General features: G+C 41.1%; 1 protein-coding gene across 2 annotated transcripts in view; it reads right to left on the bottom strand.

Annotated features, from left to right (window-relative positions):
* Window positions 1-21,727, bottom strand: part of ARHGAP30 (Rho GTPase activating protein 30) — a 629,388-nt gene that overhangs the window by 364,308 nt on the left and 243,353 nt on the right. The window lies entirely within an intron of this gene.

Here is a 21,727-nt window from a genome sequence, read left to right on the forward strand (position 1 = left end):
TGCTCTGGGTTAATCCTTAGAGAATATGTGCCAATGTTCTATGTTTTGACATTTGTACATCAATATTCTGAATGTCGACACTGTGATTGTTAAATCTATAATAATAGATCCATAAATATGGGACCTTCTCAGAAGTATGAAGGTTCACTAGAGTGAATGTCAAAAGACTGAAACAGAAACATTGAAAAACCAGAAGGTCGAAAAACAAAAAAAAATCTGCTTTTTTTTTGCAGGGGAAAAGCCCCTCCCCCCGCACCACCCAATCCCCTGATAATTACATATACAAACTCTGAGATCACACTATAGTAAGGAAAGGAGCAAAACCCCAATCCCCTACTGTACCACAGTCCTGTACAATCGAAGTCTTTGTTGTTCAACTTTCCAGGTTTTTGATGTTCCCCATTTGGTCTTTTGTTATTCACTTTTGTGAGCTTTCGTTCTCCTGATATAGGCCCATGTGTGTGTGTGTGTGTGTGTGTGTGTGTGTGTGTGTGTGTGTGTGTGTGTGTGTGTGTGTGTGTATATATATATATATATATATATATATCTATATTTAATACTCACTTTATTTGAAACATCGACAGCAGCTTGGCTTTATTGACTTGTATGTACCAATAAAAAGTTTAACAAAGTTAAAAATAAAAAAAACTGGGCATTCAGAAGCTATGTAGCTGAAATACTGGTATATCTTGTTCTCATAACCAAGAACACTCGACCATCTACCTACTTAGCTAAATAAACTACTTAAAACTTCAACAAGATGTCTTTATTCCTTCTACAGGGAGAATGTCAGAAAGACAGCCTCTTAGTTCTGCTAGCTAAAGTGATTTTATTTGGACTAATACTTTGTACTCTGTTTCTTGTTATTCCTGTCACCCTTTGAGTCACAAGTGGGATACCAGATTTGACTTAAACCTTCTGGATTACATCTGCTAACACAAATACTTCTCATACACCTATACTTGGGCCTACAGCCATTAAGTATTTTAGGATCCACTTTCTACTCTGTTTCCATTATATTTAAATATAGTAAGGACTGTATTAATACCCATCTTTTTTATCAATATTTTTTAATTCTATCTCCCAGTTCCAGTGCTATAGTTTTTCATCTGCCAAAACTTTATATACTTCCATTCAATATTGGTGATCACATGGCCTGGGTGTATTGAGGGAAATGGTTTCAGAAGACACAGGTTCTGCCACGTACTAAAATTATAAATTAGTACAGTTTCACACAACACAGGAAGAGGCAACAATCCTGCAAGTCAGATATTACATCTTAACAAGTCTCCATGCTCCCAGATGATATTAGATCAGAATTTATTCACACATTTTCACATATACAGAGCGGAGAGACTTGTTTTAGCAGTATGATATAGAGTGCCTCTAAGATTTTGTAATTTACCAGCACATATCATATCTTAATAATGCAGTCTGCATATTACATGCATACAGATATTTTAAGCATGGGCATTAATGCCTTTCTATCTTGCCAATATACCAAAACACGTACTCCCATAATAAGCATCCAGGCTGTTCTTAAAACTATCTAAACTAGTACTTGCTTTAATGTAATTTGCTAGTCTGTTCCATGCATCAGCTACTCTGTAAGAGAACCAATTAGTACACTTCTCATTCCTATAGAATCTTCTACATAGGTTGTCTGATGATTCTCTAGTACTTTTTGTTAACCCCAAACATTCCCAGAGGTAGTTGTCATTAAATGCCCTATATACCTAAATAAGATTTCCTCTTAGATATCTGTAAGAGACACTGTAAAAGTTCAGATATTTTAGTCTTTCATAATTTAAATTTTCACATCCATGGATACCCTTGGTTTATTTCCGTTGTACACTTTCCAGTTTATTCATGCTTGTTTTCTTACAGGGTTTCCATATTGTTATTCCATACTCAAGTTTGAGTCTAATGTAACTAACAAACAATGACTTCATTATTTTTGATTTCCTAAACTTTATACATCTTTTTAGACAACCTATAGTTCTATAACTATCATTAACCAATTGGCTGATATGATTAGAAAAACTCATAGCTGAATTTACCCATATACCCGGGTCCTTAAACGAGACTACAGTTTCAATCACTGTGTGCTGTATTAAATATTCACCTTTTAATTTATGCCTACCAAATCTCATATGCTTAGCTTTTGATGTATTTATCAGCATATTATTCTCCTGTGCCCAAATGGTCAATTTAGTCAAGTTATTTTGCAGACCTGCCTTATCTGTAACACATGTAATCAGTTTACCCAATTTCAGGTCGTCTGCATACAAACTGTAGAAAAATGTTGAAATGATGAAAAAGTTAGGTCTGAAAGATACAATCTAAACATGTAAGGGCCTAGGACAGAACCCTGTGGGACACCCTGACTGTAACCAAGGATTTTGCCTGTTCAGTTGCCATATGATACTTGCCTTGTCCTATTTGTAAGCCATGCAGCTATCCATCTTATCAAGTGTACATCAATACCTAGTTGTACTAATTTATTGATCAGTGTTATGTATATGACCCTGTCGAATGCTGAAATTAAATCTATATAAATTACATCACAGCACAATTTTTCATTCATAGCTGTTATTATATTGTTGTAGAACATCGTGTTACAAGTGGTGATAGATCTGTTTTCAACATATGCATGTTGATATATGGTTTCAAGTCCTAGCCTATCCAGTTCTGACAATAACTTATGCAATATTACCTTCTCCATTATTTTTCCACAACATGAAAGTAAACTTAAGGGTCTGTATGACTCTGGGTTTGTCCTACTCCCCTTTTCTTTAAAAACTGGTTTAATAAGCGCATGTCTCCAATCTTGAGGGATCTCCCCATATTTATATGACCTAGTGAATAATAGATATAATGGTACTGTAAGTTCTTGCTGAAGTATGCTCAGATCATTGTTACTAACTCTGTCTCCACCCTGCGCTTCGTTTGGATCCAGTTTGTGCAGTTCTTGTTCAAAATAATCTAATTGATTCCAGTATCTGGGGTTACCTGGATGTCACTAGGACAACTCACCACCCCTTTTGTGGAGCCAAGCTATTTTGAATAAGATTTTGTAAATATATTTATAATCTGTTGTGTCTGAGAATAAATTTTAGAATCTGCACACAGTTTATCAATTTGTGTGTCTTTACTCTTTCCACATCTTATGTATCTCTAAAAAGGTTTCCTATTATGCCCAATATCTTTATATAAATTTTCTTCAAAATTTTCTTGATCTTGTCTCATACTACGCTTAATCTGTTTGTCCAACTTGTTTATTTCAGTTTTCAAAGCTGTCGTTCGACCTCTCTTCCATTTCTTATATTTTTTTGTCTCTCGCCTTAATCAAATATCTTGTTCTTATGGAAATATATCCACCTGATGTTGTATGCCTGTATCCTGATGTTAAAATTGTTTTGATTTTTTGCACTCAAACAATTTCTCTTTAACCTTCTGTGCACTGGCTTAGATTTCAGTTTGGGAGAATTATTTAGCAACAAATTAACCTTTATAACTCCATGATTACTGCACATCAATGGTAGTAAAACTTGACTTGAAGTTACAGTAATTTCTTTGGGAACACAAACAATGTCTAGTATGTTCCATCCCCTGGTAGATTGTTTTACAATCTGAAGCAATTGTTGTTCCTGAATATATGCTGTGAATAATTTTCTTACTAACATTGTAGAATCAATATTGCTCCAGTCTGTTTCTGGTGAATTTAAGTCCCCGGCTAATATTATTCTTCCCTCCTGTGTTTCATGCATGAATAAACAATGTGAGGACTCTTTAGAAGTTTCTCACAAAGACCTGTTACACAGATCTTCCAGTGTTACCGATTCTTTACCCAGGAGAAGGTGCCAGTTTATAAATGTCTCCAATGCATATCCTTTATATTTATGGAAGTCAGATGTCATCTTCCATCCTGATTTCCTTGAGACAACAAAACCCTGAAGCTAACTTAGATGTATGCATATTGAGACTGATCCACTGTACATATGTTTGATGGAAGAGTGATTAGACTGTGATGCCCTTTTCAGGGGAATTCCCCCTTCTTCAAGTTAGTACAACTATAGAGGTGGTGTATACAAGTTTGAAGGGTATAGTGGACTTCCTTGTTTTGTCAGCATTTTTTTTGGCTAATGCAGTTCAGGGATTCCAATCCTCAGTGAGCTCAGTTTTGTTCACTTTTTGTAGAAGCAAATTTCTTAATTAGTTTTTCCTTACTTACATACTGGACCTGATCATCACCAACATGGGGACTCTATGCTCCAGACCAGAAGTGTATCCCACACTGGTAAGATCAGACCATAAACTAATCTCACTGAATATTCACATCCCGACCCCACCCCCTGCCCAGAAAACCACAGTGAAAAACTTCTCTAAAGCAAATTTCACACTCGTCAAAACCGAGGTGGAATCCTTCAAAGCCCCCGGGCCTGTGGAAAATACGGCCCAGACCGCAGAATCCTTTATAAATGCATTCTATGAACACCTTCAGGAATGCATGGATCATGCAATCCCAAATAAAACCAAGACCCAATCCTCCAAAGGCAGACGTCCTGTCTGGTGGACCCCAGCCATAAACAAACTATACAATAGAAGGAGGAAGCTACTAAATGATAGAGCAAAATCCCAAAAAGGGAAGGCATCTATGATCAGTATTAGCAAAAAACTACGGGCACTCATAAAATCGTCTAAGGCCAGCTTCGAGAGAAAAATTGCACAGGACACTAAGGATAATCACAAGGCTTTCTCTAGTTACGTTAGGAACCTGGGTGGGAATTCCCAGATATGCTCAGAATTAGTCCAAAATGACAAAAAATACACCGAACCCACAGACATTGCCAACATCCTAGCTGACAGATTCAGCGCAAACTCCCCCCCCCCACCGAAAGGGCAAATATCTATCCCAGCAGAGTGCTGCCCCCCTGACATCTCAGATGCTCAGGTAAGAGCCGCCCTCTCCAAAGCAAAAAACACAGCATCAATGGGACCAGACGGTGTCCTGGGTTGCGTCCTACATGAACTCCAAGAAGAGCTAAACCCAAACATAAAACTACTGTTCAATCTCAGCCTTACTACAGGATATGTATCCAAAGAGTGGCGTACAGCAACAGTGGTCCCTCTCCACAAAGGTGGTGCCTCAATGGATCCTGGAAACTATCGCCCCATAAGCCTGACTAGCTTGGTCTGCAAAGCTATGGAAAGGATCATCATGGACCTCATAAATAAAGATATTGGGGACCTACAGACACTGGATCCTACCCAGTTCGGCTTTGTTAAGGGCAGATCCTGCCTCTTAAACCTGGTTGATTTCTTTGAAACAGTCACCAAGGCCATTGATGAGGGGAAGGTGGTCCACACAGCCTACCTGGACCTCGCTAAAGCCTTCGATACAATACCACACTCAGGCATTATAGATGAGCTCACCAGCTTAAATATAAACCCCTATGTCACTAGATGGGTTGCAAACTGGCTCAAGGACAGAACCCACATGGTTAGAATTGCTAGAGCCATGTCAGACTCCAAACCAGTTACAAGTGGCATCCCACAAGGCTCAGTCCTGGGACCTCTCTTGTTCGGTATATATTTCTCGGAGGTACAGGCCAACACGGAAGGACTGTGGCTGACCAAGTTCGCAGATGACTGCAAACTGGGCGCCATAATCGACTCTCCATCCGACACAAGCATCCTCCAAAAGGGCCTCATAGAAACAGACAACTGGTGCCAGAGCCATGGCCTCAAGCTAAACGCCAAAAGTGTATAGTCATTCCCTTCGGCAAAAACAAAGTGCCCACAAATTACCACATAGGTGGTAATCCATTAAGTACAGAAGAAGTAATTAGGGACCTGGGGACCCAAGTTGATAGCAGTCTCTCATTTGACAACCACGTGGCCAAAGTGGTTAGAAAAACATTTTATATAGCCCACTTAATCATGAAGGGATTCACATCTAGATCAGGGGAGGTCATCGTGCCTCTTTACTCATCCCTCATCAGGCCCATAATTGAGTACAATGCCCCTTTTGGGATGTACCTTACCAGACACCTGCAGCAACTGGAAAGACCCCAAAAGTACCTCACCAAGAGGATCAAAGGGCTCAAACAGATGCCATATGTTGCCCGGTTAAAGAAACTCCAGCTCTACTCAGTGGCATACTGCCTGTTCAGGAGTGATCTGTGCCTGACGTATAAAGCCATGTCCAACCCGGAATTAATGGACATGCTGCACCTCAGAAAATCCAAATCCCATCGAGCTACGCGTTCGAGAGACTTGAACCTCAGCACTGAAATAAATAGGACATGCTGGAGGGACAGATTCATAACCCAGAGGCTCCCTTCACTCTGGAATAAAATCCCAGTCAAGGTTAGGCAGAGTCCCTCATTGACTCTCTTCAAGAGGAATCTTGATGAGTGGATGGGAGATCGTAGGTTTAACCCGGGTATCACTTCTGTGTCACTGTTAGACAGAGGCACAGTATACTAACCTCGAAAAAGGGCATAGCAGAATTTATTTAAAATGGGTGGCGAAAGCCAAACACATTCTGGCTAGGCTTATAAATGCCCTAGGGCAGATAGCCTAGTATGAACCTATGAACCTTTATAACTCCTAAGTAGGTTTTGTTGAACACATCTTTTGTTTTAATTAAAATACTTTTTACTGTGCAGGTGTTTAAAAATGTCATGAGAAAAAAAAGCTTTTGATAGTTATTCATCTGTTTTCATAACACTATGAGTTTAATCAAGTCCCTAAGATCCTTGATTTGATTTGGATTGAAGAAGGGCTTGTGCTGGGTGAAAGCTCATTGCCCTGGACTTGTACTGCTAGCAACTCCAAAATGGAGAATCCCAGATCTTGATACATCTGTCTCCATACTAATCACTCAGCTCCACCTCTGAAATGTTAAGGGTGTGCAAATGATATAGCAGTGCATGCAGCATTGCCACTGGAATGTTAACCCTTTGCAAATATAGGGTGGTACAGACACCACTGCCTCTGGAATGCTAATGGTATGCAAATTATGCAGACATACATGCAACAGTGCCTCTAGAATGTTAAGATTATGAAAATGATGCAGTGGTACATGCAGCACTGCCTCTGAAATGTTAAGGGTATTCAAATTATGCAGAGGTACATGCAGCACTGCCTCTGAAATGTTAAGGGTATGCAAATTATGCAGAGGTACATGCAGCACTGCCTCTGGAAAGTTAAGGGTTTGCAAATTATGCAGACATACATGCAACACTGCCTCTGGAATGTTAAGGGTATGGAAATGATGCAGTGGTACATGCAGCACTGCCTCTGGAATGTTAATGGCATGCAATTTATGCATAAGTATATGCAGCACTACCTCTGAAATGTTAATGGTATGCAAATTATGCAGACATTCATGCAACACTGCCTCTGGAATGTTAAGCATATAAAAATGATGCAGTGGCTGTGGTACATACATCACTGCCTCTGTAATGTTAAGGGTATGCAAGTGATGCAGTGGTACATGCAGCATAGCCTCTGGAATGTTATGGGTATGCAAATTATGCATAAGTATATGCAGCACTGCCTCTGGAATGTTAAGGGTATGCAACTGATGCAGTGGTACATGCAGCAGTGCCTCTGGAATGTTAAGGGTATGGAAATTATGCAGGAGTGCAGGCTTTCTCTGGAATGTTAAGGATTTGCAAATGATAGAGTGGTATATGCAGCACTGCCTCTGGAATGTTAATGGTATGCAAATTATGCCGACATACATGCAACACTGCTTCTGGAATAATAAGAACATGCAACTGATGCAGTGGTAAATGTAGCAGTGCCTCTGGAATGTTAAGGGTATGCAAATCATGCAGGAGTGCAGGCTTTCTCTGGAATGTTAAGGATTTGCAAATGATAGAGTGGTACATGCAGCACTGCCTCTGGAATGTTAAGGGTATGCAAATCATGCAGAAGCACATGTAGCACAGTATGGTTGCAATACGCAGACACCACTACACTTAGAGGAATGTCTGTCATAGCATAAGCACTGCAGTCCCTGCAACACACCACAGATAGCAGCAGGCCTTCTCACTCTGTCACCGATTTCTTCTCCCTTCTGATCTTTCATCATCACTCAAGTAATGATTAGTGTCTCTAAAATTTATAGTGTCAGCACTTGGAATATCTCCCCCCCATCATCCTCACATTGTTAACTGGAGTCCTATAGCTAACTCCCACCATCTTGATTGCATTTGGGGTCTCAGTATACCCTTTTACTTTTCCTTGTGATGATTATAACACTCAGCTTATACTCTACCAGCCTTCCGCAATGATCAGAACTTGAGTTTTTTTGGTGATATGTAGTTCTCTTGGCCATGTTTTATGGCATGTGTTTCTTTTAGATCTTTACTTGTAAACTTGGCAGTGTCTCCCTCTTACACTGAAAAATCTTGTTTGACGCACTGGGTTTATAAATTGCTTAAATGTGTACATTTTTTTGCAATTCTGTTTTCATGGTCATCTGTAAAGTATATTGCTATACCCACAGTCAAAAGCTAGAAGTACACTTCTCTGAAGCAGAGCCATCTCTTGAAGATGTATAAAGACAAATAATATTTTCAAGACTGTTCTCTTATTTCCTGACTTGGTTTCTGATGCAACCAGTAAGTATTTTACATACGTTTGAGCAGTGTTAAGAGATATATTGTTTACAAAAGTATTCAGTCTTCCCCAACTTCCTGTTTGCATTCTAACTATAAGTATATACTTGAGCTGTATGAAGATATCATTGCTGGAGCCTTCCTGTTTCCTGACAGAGTGCTCTTCAAACTATCTGGAGATATACAGAGCTGAGTATATTTTTCTGGCACTTTAGAGTTTTGTACTGGTAATTGTTGTTTGAGTAATTTTATATCATTGCTGGTTGACTTCAGAGTTGTGCACTGTTATTTTTGCTTCACTGTATAGTTTTTCAGGTCTCTGCTGAAGGTGTTGGTTTTCCCATACCTACCCTCCCTATTCCTGTTTTGTTTAAATTTGGAGGCTTTTGCAGTTGCCTGCCCCCACTGTAGATTTGATCTGGGACAGTCACCCCAGTCCCATCTCTTTATCTCATTCTACCTAATAGACTCCTTCTGCACTTGTTTTTAGTCATTTTTATTTTAATTGCATTTTTTAAACCGTTTGGTCTAACATTGCTACATACTCAAGTGTGCTAGCTTGCACTGCATTTGAATTGTTTTTACTGCTGTTTTAGCTACTTTTATATATATATATATATATATATATATATATATATATATATATATATATAAAATCCTTTCCTGTAACTAGTGTAGTCCAGATTCAGATTTGCTGTATCCAGGACTATATATAAGCTTCTGAGCCCCCCCCACCCCCCACCAAGCTTTCTGTGTTGGAGGGAAGCCTTCTAGCTTATCAGTGGGAGTGGTAAGCACTAGGTAACCTATCTACCACATAAGGAGTGGTTCTGGCCCAGAAATTGTAGTTATTGGTCATTTGGGCAGTTTTTCCATCGCTCTCCACTTTCTGATTTAAAAGCCTGCATTTGCACTTTTCCCCCCTTTCCTGTAACTAGTTTAGTCCAGATACAGATTCTTAGTTTTAGCACTTGAATTTGCTTATTTGTGATCAGCACTTGTTCAGAACTTGTAAGCACTAAATAACCTACTAATTACTAAAGCACTCAACATTCCTCATTACCTAGAGGAAAACAGTTTTGGTACTTACTTTCCTCACTTGCTTAGAGAAAAACGGCTCTTGTACTGACTTTCCTCACTTATCTACAGGAAAATATTTTTTTATTCAGGCATGCCCAAGGGTCAGCTCCCATTGTTCTCTCCTGTCTATCTGATGAATCTGGGCATCTTGGGGCAATGTAGAAATTGCCTCATGTACACAGACAACCCTCTCCTCCTACCACCCAACACTACAACCTGTGAGAGATGCACTTATCTAGCCAAACTGGAGGTAAAGCTCTCTCCAACCAAGACTGAACCTGATAGTCAAGAGGAGAAGGTAAACACTTGCACCACACCACACACATCACATAGTCTCACTAAATCTACACCACCAAAATCCACACATAGAAACACAAAAACATCCGTGGAGGCTCTCAATAATAATCTGTCTAAGCAACAGAGACCTCCAAAGCAAAAATGCAAGCAACCTCCTTCCCCCAACACAACCCAAATGACACATAGCCCGCAGACTCAGTGTGCCACTCAACCACAGCCAATAAGGCAAAACAACGTACCCAACACACTAGTCATAGGTGACTCTATAGTCAGGCACACTGATGTCCCACTCACCAGGCTAAACAAGGAGAAGGTTACTGTCAGCTGCCTGTCAGATGCCAGGATCCGCCACATAACCCATGCACTCAGGTCACTCCATAACAAGTACAAATATGACTCTGTCATTGTCCATGTTGGTGTGAATGACCTGAGATGTACCTCCCTGGACTACATGAAAAGAGACATGGAAGAGCTCTCTGATCTTGTAGCTCAGGCAGGTATGACCCTAGCCCTAAGTAGCATTCTGCCATCACCCAGAATGATGCCGCAGTACAAGGACAAAATGATTTACTTCAACAATTGGCTAAGCTTCTGGTGCCATTCTAAAGGGATCCAGTATCTGTCTGCCTGGGATGACATGGTCGACAGACCACGATGCTTTGCCAGAGATGGCCTGCACCTGTCACCCCTGGGATTCCGGATACTGGCTAAGGTTCTTGCTGCCCCTATAGTGCCTTTTTAGGCAAGGTTCAAATGACAAATTCACCACCATAACAGGAACAGGCAAGCAAAAACTGAGGGTGATGCTACTCAATGCTAGAAGTCTAAATCTCAAAATGCACTCACTCGAGACACTCCTTAAAATGGAGAACATCGATATCTGTGCAGTGACTGAGACCTGGTTCAAGGCTCCAGAGAGCACCCCTGCACTACCAGGCTATAACTCATACCACACTTTTCAGCCATGTAACCTGGACCGGAACATCAAAGGCGGAGGTGTGTCCATATTCATTAAGGATATCCACACTTCCAGGCTAGTTGCTCAGCATAATGCAGCCGAGGTTATCCAAGTGCAACTAACTCTGGGCAAAACTGCAATCCAAATTGTAGCTTGCTACAGATCACCCACCATGCCCCAGGATTCCCACTCCTCTTTTCTTGATGTACTGGAAAATATTAGGGTTCAACCAAACACCCCAATAATGGGCGATTTCAACTACCCCACCATTAACTGGGAAAACTACTCATGTACCAACTCCTTTACTCAACGCTTTCTGGAATTCATAAACTCCAATGCCCTGGATCAACTTATCCACACCCTCACCAGGGGCAACAATATCCTAGATCTAGTCATTACCAACATGACTGACCGGTGTTCCACACCTGAAGTCAACGCCTCATTGGTCCGATCAGACCATAAGCTAATTACCCTTAATATCCACATCCTGCCCCCACCCCCCATTAAGAAAACCATAGTAAAAAATTTCTCCAAAGCCAACTTCATGCTTAAGACAGAAGTGGCGAACTTCATGACACCCCATGCAGATGGACAATACAGTTACGATTGCTGAATCCTACACAAATGCACTCGATAAGCACTTATATGAGTGCATAGATCGTGCTATCCCAAACAGAACCAAGAAGCTATCCTCCAAAAAAAGAAAGCCAATCTGGTGGTCCCCTGCCATAAACAAACTGTACAACAGAAGGAAGAAACTGTTGCAAAAGAGAGTAAAACCCTACGAGTGGAGGAGCTCCCTGGTCAGCCACAGTAAGAAGCTGCCATCCCTGATAAAATCCTCCAAAGCTAGTTACGAAAAAAAAATTGCCACTTATTCTAAAGACAACCACAAAGCATTCTATAGCTATGTCAAGAATCTCAATGGCAACACTCAGATCTGATCTGAGTTACAGCACAATGGCACTAAATATACAGACCCAACTGATATTGCAACATCCTGGCAGATAGGTTCAGTGCTAACTTTACCCCCCTCTCACCCCCTAAAGAACCCACCTCTATACTGGAAGAATGCAACGTTCCTGTAATCACAGCTGCACAGGTAAAAACCACACTCTCCAAAGCCAAGAACACAGCATCCATGGGACCAGACAACATCCCAGGCTGCGTTCTACATGAACTACAGAATGAACTGGCACCCCAGCTAAGTACCATGTTCAGTCATAGCCTCACCTCAGGCTTTGTGCCTGCTGAATGGTGCACAGCAACGGTTATCCCACTCCACAAGGGGGGAGCCACCACGGACCCCTGGAACTACCGCCCCATTAGCCTGACGAGCCTGGTCTGCAAGGCCATGGAATGTATTATCATGGAACTTATAAACAAAGACACTGGTAATCTCCAAACTCTGGACCCACCCAGTTCGGGTTTGTAAAAGGCAGATCATGTCTCCTAAACCTGATAGACTTCTTTGAAGCAGTCACCAAACCCGTTGACAAGGGTAAGGTGGTTCACACAGCCTATGTAGATCTTGCCAAGGCTTTTGACACCACCCCCCACTCTGGAATTATAGATAAACTCACTAAACTAGGTATAAATCCCTATGTCACAAGATGGGTGGCCAACTGGCTCACTGACAGAACCCACACTGTGAAAGTAGCAGACTCCAAATCCGACTTCAGACCAGTGACAAGTGGAGTACCACAGCGTTCAGTCTTGGGTCCTCTCCTGTTTGGTATCTACTTCTCTGAAGTACAGGCTAACACAGAAGGTCTTTGGCTAATGAAGTTCGCAGATGATTGCAAACTAGGAGCCATAATCGAAACTCCTAATGATGTGGACATCCTACAAAAGGGCCTCATTGAGACAGATGCTTGGTGTCAAAGCCATGGCCTCAAGCTCAATGCCAAAAAGTGCATTGTCATCCCCTTTGGTAAAAACTCTGTACCCATAAACTACAACATAGGTGGTAGTATACTTAACACCGAAAGTGTGATAAGAGACCTTGGGACACAGGTGGACAGTAGTCTCTCCTTTGATAATCACATCGCCACAGTAGTCAGGAAATCCTTCTACATGGCACACCTCATCACAAAAGGTTTCTCATCCAGAAAAAAAGAGGTCATTGTTCCCCTCTACTCATCACTCATTAGACCCATTATAGAGTGCAACGCCCCTTTTGGTATGTACCTCACAAGGCATCTGCAACAACTGGAAAGGCCACAGAAATACCTCACAAAGAGGATTACTGGCCTCAAACAGATGCCCAACGCAGACCTTCTCAAAAACTCCAGCTTTACTCCGTCGCATATCGCCTACTCAGAGGTGATCTCTGCCTAACATACAAAGCTATGTCAAACCCAGAGCTGTTGGACATGCTCCATTCAAAGAAATACCAATCCCTCCGAGCTACACGCTCTAGGGACCTAAACCTTGTCACCACAATAAACAGAACGGCAATGCCGGAGGGATAGATTCCTGTCCCAGAGACTTCCCATACTCTGGAATAAACTACCTATCTATATCAAACAAAACTCCTCATTAGCACTCTTCTAGAAAAATCTTGTTGATTGGATGGGAAATAGGAAATTCACCCCGGGGATCACCTCTGTGGCTCTGCTCGACAGTGGCACAGGAAAATAATTTTCTTGGGTGGCAAAAGCCAGGGTACCTTTTTGGCTGGGCTTGTATAGGCCTCAGGGCTGATAGCCTAGTACCTACCTATGAACCTATGAACCTATAAGAGGTGTCTTTTTTTCAAGACTTGTTCTCCTACTTTCTCCTTCAATCCATGTCCCTACCTGTGTCTGAGGTATGTGTTTTACAAGGGCAGAGTCAGTGTGAGGTAATGAGTACTTTATACCTTCTTTCTGTGTTCTTTGTAAACAAAGATTAATAGAAGGCTTCTTACCTAACTTTTCCACTGGCTCAATACCAGCATAGCTTCAATGGTGACAGGCTCGGCAGGGAGCACATTATTTACTAGTTAATGGGTATCGTCTAAGTAAAATCTTAAAATTAAAATGTTTACTTCTTTCCCTTGTTTCTTGGTGAAATTCAGTTGAGCCCAACTTTTGTTTAAAAACATTTATGCTTTCTGCCTTAGAACATGAAAAGCATACAATTTTCATGAGTTTGGGAAACTTGTGAAAATGTATATTATTCAAGGAAAACTCTTATAAATGCTGCATATGAAATTAAACTGGATTGGCTTAGAACTGTTGATTTATCTGCAGAAAACTGTTACTTACAGAGCTGCATTTTATGAAAATTCTATAATCACTAAACTGAAACTAGTTTATATTTTTTCACTAATGAATTCATCCAGTTACTTGTTTGTGTAGCTGGGACTTTTTCCCCTGGGTTATTTAATATTTACCAAAAGATAGATTTACTGCATATTTAACATTTATTTATTTATTTTTGTATTTTACATTTGTTGACTGGGCTAGTCCAACTGGATACAAGTCCATTTTCAGTAGCGACCCGGGGAGATAAGGTCCAATTAAGCTAATAAATCAAAAAATAAAAATCACATACATTGTTGATAGAGATTAACATCAAGAACTTGACTACATTTGTTAACAGCGTTAAGTGAAATGGTTTGAGGCTGTTTCACAGCCACAACCCAGGCCAAAGAGGTACAACAGAACATAAAGTGCACAGTGAAAAATGACAGGCAAATGGACAAAAACATGGTACTTCTGTACCAGGACAATACAAGATATTATATACAAATAAGCAACTGGAGCATTTCTCCCCGGGCCTCCGCTGAAAACAGGCTCTGTGGAACCTAATCGGACTTTCCCGGTCAACAAATGATAAATAAATAAATAAATAAATAAATAAATAAAAACAAATAAAAGCAGCAGTTAGGAGACTGTATAAGAACAATGCAATACATTACATACACTTGATAAAATTTATAATTATGCAATAAATGATATGCATTATTAACATTGTAAATGAAAGGATTTACCATGCACAGGACAGACTATGTACTCTTGACAGTTTCTATAGATTTAGATGCTGAAAGGCTGATTTATACTGCACCTAGTATAATAAATATCCCTAATATAATAAATAATAATATAATGATCCGCGTGTGTGTGTGTGTGTGTGTGTGTGTGTACATATATAACTGCTGGAGATTCCCTGCTGTGTGAGGAAAGTAAACCTGTATTGTTTTGGCTGTGACTCGTTGACAGAGTTGCTTCTATTTTAACTGCTCCTTTTTCTGTACTGTTGTACAATCCAGGTTGGTGGCACAGCACGAAGCATCAGAGACTATCCATGTGCAACTAACAGTGGGTAAAACTGCCTTCCAGTTTACAGCCTGCTACAGACCACCCTCCCAAACCCAGGAACCCCACTCGGCCTTCCTGAGAACACTGGAAAATATGAAGGTCTCTCCAAACACCATTATATTGGGCGATTTCAACTACCCAAACATAGACTTGGGAGCATTACTCTAGCTCCAACACCCTAGCCCAAGGGTTCCTAGAATTTATAAACTCAAATGCTATGGAACAGCTTGTTACCACTCCCACAAGAGGGGAAAACATACTGGACCTGATCATCACCAACATGGGGACTCCAGCCCAGAAGTGTATCCCTCACTGGTAAGATCAGACCATAAACTAATCTCACTGGATATTCACATCCCGACTCCACCCCCTGCCCTAAAAACCACAGTGAAAAACTTCTCTAAAGCAAATTTCACACTCCTCAAAACCGAGGTGGAATCCTTCAAAGCCCCCGGGCCTGTGGAAAATACGGCCCAGACCGCAGAATCCTTTATAAACGCATTATATGAACACCTTCAGGAATGCATGGATCATACAATCCCAAATAAAACCAAGACCCAATCCTCCAAAGGCAGGCGTCCTGTCTGGTGGACCCCAGCCATAAACTATACAATAGAAGGAGGAAGCTACTACATGATAGAGCAAAATCCCAAAAAGGGAAGGCATCTCTGATCAGTATTAGCAAAAAACTACGGGCACTCATAAAATCGTCTAAGGCCAGCTTCGAGAGAAAAATTGCACAGGACACTAAGGATAATCACAAGGCTTTCTTTAGTTATGTTAGGAACCTGGGTGGGAATTCCCAGATATGCTCAGAATTAGTCCAAAATGACAAAAAATACACCGAACCCACAGACATTGCCAACATCCTAGCTGACAGGTTCAGCACAGACCGGGGCCTCCCCACCAAAAGGGCAAATATGTATCCCAGCAGAGTGCTGGCCCCCTGACATCTCAGATGCTCAGGTAAGAGCCGCCCTCTCCAAAGCAGAAAACACAGCATCAATGGGACCAGATGGTGTCCCGGGCTGCATCCTACATGAACTCCAAGAAGAGCTAAACCCAAACATAAAACTACTGTTCAATCTCAGCCTTACTACAGGATATGTACCCAAAGAGTGGTGTACAGCAACAGTGGTCCCTCTCCACAAAGGTGGTGCCTCAACGGATCCTGGAAACTATCGCCCCATAAGCCTGACTAGCTTGGTCTGTAAAGCTATGGAAAGGATCATCATGGACCTCATAAAGATATTGGGGACCTACAGACACTGGATTCTACCCAGTTCGGCTTTAAGGGCAGATCCTGCCTCTTAAACCTGGTCGATTTCTTTGAAACAGTCACCAAAGCCATTGACGAGGGGAAGGTGGTCCACACAGCCTACCTGGACCTCGCAAAAGCCTTCGATACAATACCCCACTCGGGCATTATAGATAAGCTTACCAGCTTAAATATAAACCCCTATGTCACTAGGTGGGTTGCAAACTGGCTCAAGGACAGAACCCACATAGTTAGAATTGCTGGAGCCATGTCAGACTCCAAACCAGTTACAAGTGGCGTCCCACAAGGCTCAGTCCTGGGACCTCTCTTGTTCGGTATATATTTCTCGGAGGTACAGGCCAACATAGAAGGACTGTGGCTGACCAAGTTCGCAGATGACTGCAAACTAGGCGCCATAATCGACTCTCCAGCCGACACAAGCATCCTACAAAAGGGCCTCATAGAAACAGGCAACTGGTGCTGAGCCATGGCCTCAAGCTAAATGCCAAAAAGTGTATAGTCATTCCCTTTGGCAAAAACAAAGTGCCCACAAATTACCACATAGGTGGTAATCCATTAAGTACGGAAGAAGTAATTAGGGACCTGGGGACCCAAGTTGATAGCAATCTCTCATTTGAAAACCATGTGGCCAAAGTGGTTAGAAAAACATTTTATATAGCCCACCTAATCATGAAGGGATTCACATCTAGATCAGCAGAGGTCATTGTGCCTCTTTCCTCATCCCTCATCAGGTCCATAATTGAGTACAATGCCCCTTTTGGGATGTACCTTACCAGACACCTGCAGCAACTGGAAAGACCCCAAAAGTACCTCACCAAGAGGATCAAAGGGCTCAAACAGATGACATATGCTGCCCTGTTAAAGAAACTCCAGCTCTACTCAGTGGCATACCACCTGCTCAGAGGCGATCTGTGCCTGACGTATAAAGCCATGTCCAACCCAGAATTAATGGACATGCTGCACCTCAGAAACTCCAAATCCCATTGAGCTACGCACTCGAGAGACTTGAACCTCAGCACTGAAATAAATAGGACATGCTGGAAGGACAGATTCATAACCCAGAGGCTCCCTTCACTCTGGAATAAAATCCCAGTCCAGGTTAGGCAGAGTCCCTCATTGACTCTCTTAAAGAGGAATCTTGATGAGTGGATGGGAGATCGTAGGTTTACCCCTGGTATCACTTCTGTGTCACTGTTAGACAGAGGCACAGTATACTAACCTCGAAAAAGGGCATAGCAAAATTCATTTAAAATGGGTGGCGAAAGCCAAACACACTGGCTAGGCTTATAAATGCCCTAGGGCAGATAGCCTAGTATGAACCAATGAACCTATGAACCTATGAAAATCTGCTTGGCCTGGTGTTTTTTTTTCAATGTGAGAGGCAGACGCTTAAATTATCTAGGCTGTGCAGTTCACGTTTTTTCATTGGTTAATTGTCTCTTGAGTGATACTTAAATACACAATGAATTTCTGGGTCTTTGTCTTTACTAAAAATATTTCAAACATGCATAAACTAAAGCACTGCTGGTGATTCCCTGCTAGGTGAGGAAAGTAAACCTGTATTTTTTGGCTGTGACATGCTGATAAAGTTGCTTTCTGTTTTATCTGCTCCATTTTGTTTTCTGTTGTAAGAAATCTGCTTGGCTGGTATTTCACGTGATGATTTTAAGCTGCCCACCCTTACTGTAAATTGAGCTTAATAAGCTCCTCCCTTTCTGCACTGCTGTTGATACCTTGTGTGATGCCCCTGCATTGGTCCAGTAATCAAGGAGCCTCAATCCTCACCACTGCCAACAGTGAGGGACGTACACACTGGGAGGATGACAAGTACACACACAGAAAAGTGCAATTTCCCTTAAGGGCACACAGATATCGCAGTCAGTCTGGGGCTGATTTCTCCCTCTTTCTCTAGATCCACAGTAAGACTCCCCACTGGCACAGCTATAGGGTTAAGCTCAGCTAAGGGGCCAAGCCAAGACCTCCAGCTCCCGTCTCTGTCCAACCAGTACTTCGTGTTCCTGCAAAAGTAGCCGACACACACACACTTTGTGATTTGATTTATATATAAATATACCCACACACCTGTGGAAGGCTGGCACAGGATTACTAGCTATGCCCCCTTCTGCCCAGACTATAAAGTAGTTTCCACTGCCACCAGCCCCTACTTATTAGCTACTATAAGGCTCTTGCAAAGGGTGTCCAATCCTTATTATGCAATATTACTGTTATCCAAATAGTAGTTTTGACCAAGCACCAGGCTATTAGGATTGGCCTGTACAGTGTATGCAAGTACTCTAAGAGATTAAATATGTCTCAGAAATATCAGCCATAAAGATAGGTTTAAATATATTTAATAATAAATAATAAAAGAACAAGACAATACTCAGAAAACAAACACAGTTACTTCAGAGTTCAAAGTCACAGGAAATATTTTAAATCAACATTGCAGGACAGTCTCAAATAAATACAGAAAACATCTAAACTAATCTTTACTATATTCCTATCTATATCCAAAAAAGGTATTACGCCCTGGCTCTTACTTACAGCCAGGAAAGTGCAGATGTGGTGATGATGATGACTGGATGTTTCCAGGTCAAAGACAAAATACAAAATAAACAGTCTCTCACTGAGAGAGTTCTTAAATCAATATCAAATATTACTGCTGGGTTAGCTTGGATAACATCACTTTTTGTAACCTGACTTCAGTTCCAAGGCTAAACAGAAACTTAACAGAATTTACCATCTTTGTGTGAGAAATACATATCTCTCAGATCTTTGCAGATCTTGGAAGTCTAAAACAATAAAATGCTTTTACATTTGAAACCTAGTAATTACTTTTCTCCAAGACAATACAAAAAACTTCAAGCTCTAGACATTGATTCTGCTACTGAACTGAAACTGAGAGATAACATCTTTTGTTTCTGGCCCAGCTATAAAGTAACTTAACCTCAATTATTCTTAAGTTTTTCAAGTTAAACTTCTATGTTCCAGCAGGGTATGCTGGGGTTACATTCTTGAAGCTAAGTACATTACATACAGTTCTGTATAAATCATATCAATATTCACAAACAGGTTCATAGGTAGGTACTAGGCTATCGGCCCTGGGGCCTATATAAGCCTAGCCAAAAAGGTTCTCTGGCTTTCTCCACCCAAGAAAATTATTTTCCTGTGCCCCTGTCAAGCAGTGCTACAGAAGTGGTCCCCGGGGTGAGTTTTCTATTTCCCATCCAGTTGTCAAGGTTTTTCTTAAAGAGGGCCAATGAGGAGCTTTGCATGACATGAATGGGTAGTTTGTTCCAGAGTATGGGAAGTCTGTGGGACAGGAATCTATTCCTCCAGCATGTTCTGTTTATTGTGGTCACAAGGTTTATGTCCCTGGAATGTGTGGTTCAGAGAGATTGGGAATTCTTTAAGTGTAGCATGTCCAGCAGCTCTGGGTTTGACATAGCTTTGTATGTTAGGCAGAGATCGCCTCTGAATAGGCGATGTGAGACAGAGCAGAGCTGGAGTTTTTTGAGATGGCCTGTGTATGGCATCTGTTTGAGGCCAGTAATCCTCTTAGTGAGGTATTTCTGTGGCCTTTCCAATTGTTGTAGGTGTCTTGTGAGATACATGCCAAATGTGGCATTGTTCTCTATAATGTGTCTGATGAGGGATGAGTAGAGAAGAACAATGACCTCCTTTTTTCTATAGGAGAACCCTTTTGTGATAAGGTGTGCCATTTAGAAGGATTTTCTGACTACTGTGGCTATGTGGTTATCAAAGGAGAGACTACTGTCCACCTGTGTCATGAGGTCTCTTATCACACTTTCAGTGTTTGGTGAGCTACCACCTATGTGGTAGTTCATGGGTACTGAGTTTTTCCCACAGCGGATGACAATGCACTTTTTGGCATAGAATTATTTACAAAATTCCAGATAGCTGGGCTGGCAGTATCACACCTTGAATTATTTATTTGCCTTTCCTTGTGCTTATATTGAAAAGTGCATTTTGCCTCATCGTTGTCTGTTCTACTGATTTACTTGCTCTGAATTTATTATCTAGCTAGCTGTTGGATAAGGTAGTATATTTTTTAGACTATAGCAAGCACTTGTTTTTACGTCAAGAGGTCAGTGGATTTTCCATCTAGTGCAGTGGGAGGTGGCCTGGTCTGTTTGGACTGGAAAACACTTGAGATTTCTGCATGCAGTTTTATTGGCTGGAGGGCTTATTAATCAGCTTATCTGATTTTTACTGCCTTTATAAAGTTTGTAAAATTGAGTGACTCTTGGCTTATTTATACAAAGCAAAGTACTTTTATTAAATAATCACACTTTTATAAGCTGTTTAAAGTACACTGCTGTATCCGTAGTTTTACATTTGTTTGTGGTAGCATTTCATATCTTTTAAGTTTGCTTGTGGTAGCATTTCACTTTGGATACTCCTTCACTGTGCTTTTACATAGGAAGACTGGGATTATTCATCTAGTGGAAGTAGGTGTTTACCTGGTCTATCTGAGCTGGGAAGCACACAAAAGGGCTCTAAGTATTTTTTCTACTTCTATTATATATTGTGACCATACTTTAGCAATTTTTTAGCAATTTCAAAAAAACTATACTGTCTGCTGCTGTTTTAAGCAGTTAATTGCACTGTATTACATTATATCTTTTAATTCCAGGACTGTTGTAGGTAGTTTGTGTGATCTTGTTACACTTGGGCTCCAAACCAGCAATTCTACATTAAGAATATGTTTTTCTGCATCCTCATGGCAGACGTGTGCTGATCTAACCTGTCTGACTGGGATTGCTGGTGGAAGGCTTATTGTGTGCTTTCCTGATTGGTGGTTAATTTAAAATCTGTTTATTTTTGCTTGTATTTAAGCTTCATGTTTATGAGGTGCTGCTCTTCACACAGAGGTGGCTAGCAGTACCCTGTACAGACTCAAAAGCCTAGAAGCTCAGTTTTTCCACAAAAAAACTGTCAATGAAACCCTTCCAAGCTTGTCTGTTGCTCTAGGAGCAGCTCAGTTGCACACTGAGCAGCGTTGCCTTATTGATCATTCTTAGCCTACACAAAGTATAGGTCCCTAATGTAGTCTCCGTGCTACAAGCACAGTCCTGTCAAATTAACCTATTCCCTTCTCTAATAAAACATACAGTAAGAGCCTGCTATCATTGATGGGCAGTTTTTC

This window comes from Protopterus annectens, chromosome 17.part0 (assembly GCF_019279795.1).
Source record: "Protopterus annectens isolate FY-2018-M chromosome 17.part0, PAN1.0, whole genome shotgun sequence".
NCBI classification, from domain to species: Eukaryota; Metazoa; Chordata; order Ceratodontiformes; family Protopteridae; genus Protopterus; species Protopterus annectens.